Source organism: Eumetopias jubatus, unplaced genomic scaffold (genome assembly GCF_037043125.1).
Source record: "Eumetopias jubatus isolate StellerSeaLion01/CBP00866 unplaced genomic scaffold, mEumJub1_p1.0 scaffold_5, whole genome shotgun sequence".
NCBI lineage: Eukaryota > Metazoa > Chordata > Mammalia > Carnivora > Otariidae > Eumetopias > Eumetopias jubatus.
In genome coordinates this window covers 146,685,702-146,690,236 of record NW_028274811.1, presented here as the reverse complement: position 1 = coordinate 146,690,236, position 4,535 = coordinate 146,685,702, and the positions used below count along the sequence as shown (strand labels likewise).

Genomic DNA, 4,535 nt, shown 5'->3' with positions numbered 1-4,535 from the left:
CCGGGAGTGAGCAGGTTCGCGCCCAGCGGGGGCGACGGACCAGGAAAGGCAAAGTTGGGTGCCCGAGCCAGCTGCAAAAGGGAGCCGCGGGTAGGAGAGGGGAGCCCCCGGGAGGGGCCACACGCGCCAGGCCGCCCCCAGCGGAGGGCGAGAGCCGCCACCGGGCACGGGCCGCGGTCGGCAGGGGCTGCGGAGCCCACCCGCGGTGGGAGGACAGCGCGCGGGAGCGGGCGCAGCGAGAGCAGCCGCCGCCGGCGCCGCCTTCCCGGCGAGTAGAGCTGCGCGCGGAGCGCGGGCCCGGAGCGCGGGGCGGGGAGCGCGGGGCCGCGTCGCCCCGCCCTCTGCCCCGCCCCCTGCCCCGCCTCCGCCGCCGCACCTCCTACTCCCCTCCCAGCCCGGGTGAAACCCGAGCGCCCCACCCCGCGCCTGACCTCCCTGGGCCCCGCCCCCGACACTGCCCTTCCCGGGACGGGACCCCCACTCCGCGCCCGGGCGCCCCCTGCACCCCAGGAGCCCCACTCCTTCCTTAGTGCGAGTGCGCCCGAGCGTTGACTTTCGGGGACTCCCTCTCCCCCACCTCGCAGAGACCTGCTGTGGCTCCCTGCCCCCCGATCCGGCAGCTCAGACGTGGCTGCTGGGGGGAGGGGGGGGCGGGGGGAGGAGGGCGCGGTATAAAGGGCCGGAGGCTGCGCTGGCGGAGACCCGAGACGTGGCGCGCCCACCCTGCCGGCCTCATCTTCAGGTACGTGCGCGTCCCCCGGCCGAATCTGGCCGTGTGGTGGGGGTGGGTAGGGGCTGCCGGGGCCTCCCAGACTCCGAATTTGTGATTTTGCTCGTCTTGTGTGACATCCACATGCGTGCTCTGAGCTGGAAACTCCTAAAAGACCGAGAGAGTTGCTTCGGGTTTTTGGAGGAGCTGTTTTAGGGCGCACCCCGCTAGTTCGGCTGGATTTCAGTGGAAAGAAGTTAGAGAATGAACAAATCGACCAAGCAAGTGAGGCAAGTCAGGGGGTCCCCACGTAGCTGCGCTGAGCGTTAGGAAAGGAACCCTGGGACGGACAAAGTCAGCTTGTCCAATTCTGGACTAAATGTGACTTGTTGCACTTTTGCCGGATCTTTCGGCCTTATGGAGCAAGTATTAAAGTGAAAAGAGCCATAATTGGAAAGCATAGTACCTTTCAAGACGCCTAGAATTTCATACTTTGTTGCAAAGCTTCCGTTTGGAACCCTGAAGGGCCGCGCATGACCCTTTCCCTCTGGATGGGGGTGGGGAACGCTATCCCTGGGCTCTTTTTTTTTTCTCTATCTCTTCCTCAGAGGGTGGCTTTCAAATTTCCCTTGAATCAGGGAACGCATGAACACCCCCACCGCCGTCCCGTCTTACCGCAGTGACATAGGATACCCCTACGGCCCGCAGTGACAAAACCGCTCGAGTGTCCGGGTCTTGGGATCTGTCACACCGGGAAGGGCCCAGTGTGCCCTAACCGTCCTATTGAGTCCATCTATAAAACAAGAGACTCGCGTCCCTGTCTGGAAGGTCATGGCTCACACAATAGCCACGCAGATCCAAGAGGAGGACAATAGGAAATACAGGGTGATGTTGATTTGCCTTTATAGTCTTTGTAGGATATTTCCAAATGAAATATTCTTATATAGAAGAACTAAATAAAAGCAGTTCTGAAGGTTTGCATGGAAGGAAGCCCAGCCCCAAGCCTCCAGTTTCTCTCTCTCACTAGTGATGGAGCTGCTGTGGGTACTCAAGGCCCCACTCGGATTTCCTGTAAGACATCCAGGGGAAATGTGAGTGTCCGAGGGCTTCTTTGGGTTGTGCTGGGGGCACTCAGCCTGGTGCAGGGCAGCTGCCTGGCTCCTAGAGCCTTCTTGAAAAGCTTGACACTTCTTCCTTCTGTGCCTGGCACTCGCGACACTAGCTCCTTCCTGACATTCCCATTGATTCTTCGGCCTACGTGGCACAAGGCCTGGGAGCACTTCCTGGGAGGAGGAGGCTGGCCAAGGTCTTAGCCTTGACGCTTTGCTCCTGGGGAGCTGGGGGGAGGGGAAGGGAGGGAGGACACTGCCTTACACTTGACCTTGCAGCCCTTGAGTGAGGGGACTGACCTGTGGAGCCTCCAGCCACCAGGAAAAAGGGAGGCAGACATTAGGACCCAAATGCGTTTAGCTAATTCTTGTCATTGCCCCTCAACATTATGGTTCAAGACATGTACACTTAAAAAAAAAAAAAAAAAATTCTTGGCACATTGAGACAAACATTGGGAAGAAAATAGCTTTTTATGTGATAACCCAGGAGGATCATAACATGTTTAATATGTAACTTTATGTATATGCGGGGGGGGGGGGAGGTCAATTTTACAGGCAACCTACAGGCTATAAGGAAGCATTGTTAAAATACATATAGTTCCTGATAAGGAATTACAGTTATAACAAGAATGAGATGTGGGGGGAGAGACCCAAATAATAATTCAGAGTGCATCCTTAAAGTGAAATGAACCCAAACTGAGGGCGTGATTTCTCCTTGTAATCTGGAGAAAGCTTTATTTTTCTGAGCTGGTCTTTTCGTCTGGAGCTTGAACCAACCTGCTGGGAAATGAGTCTTCGCTTAGCATGAAGGAGATAGGAGGTGAGGTGAGACCCTCGTCAGGGCTCCGCACAGAAGCAGGCTCTTTACAAATAAAGTTATTTTAAAGAATAATTTGAGAAGTCGTCCCTCACTGAAGGTCTTCCTCCTACACTGGGCTGCTTCTCATCACATTGCAAAACTAGAGGTGATAATTTCAAAACAAAACTGTTTAGTTCTCTTCTTTTTCAAGATAAAATTGTAGCTCTCCCCGAACAGTTTCTGATGAGCCAGGCACATAATGTAAACAAAACGAGAAACCCAGCCAAACACTCGGTGGAAATGATGAACCCTGGGGCGCTGATTCATGTGACTTGAAAAACGCCATCCATTTCCTGATTCACCTTAATTTCTGCATGGAGATAGGAGGGATCTTATGTCTCCAAGATAAGTAACCAGTTTTGTCTCATCTTTCCCTCCCTCCCTTACGATTGAATTCCAGCCACATCGCTCGTGACATTGCCAGCTCAGCGGAGCAGAGCCTGGAGGGGGCTGGAGAGACCACCACCACCACCTAGGAGAGGTGAAGAAGCCGCTGTAGGTCAGGAGTGCCCTCAGAGGGAACCCTGGATATTTGTGATCTTTAATGACTGGACGAGACTGTATTAACAACATGAAAAATCTCAGTCCAGAAATCGTGGCCTCTGGGCGTTTACATCTTAAACCGGATTTTTGTACAGATGAGCCAGGAGACACATCACAATCATCAACCACAAATGTTCTTTTGCTCTGGTTTTCCTTGTTTTAGATCTGCGGCATTTTAAGAATTAATAAAACTGCTAGATCAACAACCCCATCCGTTTTTGTCTTTAGATGGCCAAACATGGGTAAAAAGATGTGCCATTTTATGAAAATTGCCTAGGCTGCTTTCCATTCATGTATTTTAAGTATTGAAAAACCCATGAATATGGCTACAGGTGATGCAAACCTAAGTTTTGACAGATAGAGAATCATCAAGTGGGGAGAGTTCAGGGAGCCTTCAGCCCGGACTCAAGTCCCTGGAGCTTTACCAGAAGCTCTTTCGGGTCCTTTTACCCAAGAAAGGCTCACCGCCCCCCTTTAGCATAGCTGCCCACTCCCCTGGCAGAGGTAAGCAGGCCAGTGTTGCTCAAAAATAGCGGCCCGGAAACTAGGACAGAAAAGAGAGAAAATCCTTCTGGCACACCTGATAGTGAGCACAAATGGCGTGGTGCAAAGTGCAGGTGCCTTCAATGGAAGGACTAGGTTAACTACATGTGCACCTGCTCTCCAGCCCTCTGCCCATCTGTGCACTAGATGCTCCTCCTCTCCCCTTCCCTGAGTCTGACATCCCATGCCAGTCCGTCCAGGGCCTGCTCGCAGCTTCCCATGTCTGGTCAGAGAGACGGCTGACACAGAGCCACCTAGCCCTCACACAAGACAGGGGGCTCTGCTCACCCCTGAACTCTCTTGAATTAATTCCACAAGTGAAAAACACTTCATAGGGGCGCCTGGGTGGCTCAGCTGGTGAAGCGTCTGCCTTCGGCCCAGGTCATAATCTCAGGGTCGTGGGATCAAGCCCCCCACCCTGCGTCCCTACCCTGCCTAGGGCTCCCTGCTGAGCCGGGAGCCTGCTTCTCCCTCTGCCCCTTCCCCTCCCCCATTCCTTCTCTTTCTCTCTCTCTGTCTCTCAAATAAATAAAATCTTCGGGCGCCTGGGTGGCTCAGTTGGTTAGGCGACTGCCTTCGGCTCAGGTCATGATCCTGGAGTTCCGGGATCAAGTCCCGCATCGGGCTCCCTGCTCGGCGGGGAGTCTGCTTCTCCCTCTGACCCTCCCTCCTCTCATGTGCTCTCTCTCTCAAATAAATAAATAGAATCTTTAAAAAAATAAAATAAAAAAATAAAATCTTCAAAAAAGAAAAACACCTCAGAGCCTCATTC

General features: G+C 53.7%; 1 non-coding gene across 1 annotated transcript; it reads left to right on the top strand.

Moving 5' to 3' along the window:
* Positions 1 to 2,910: 2,910 nt before the first annotated feature.
* Positions 2,911 to 2,980, top strand: LOC114223690 (small nucleolar RNA SNORD123). Its single transcript, XR_003612219.1, has one exon. It is a non-coding gene; the product is annotated as a small nucleolar RNA SNORD123 (small nucleolar RNA).
* The last annotated feature ends 1,555 nt before the right edge of the window (positions 2,981 to 4,535 follow it).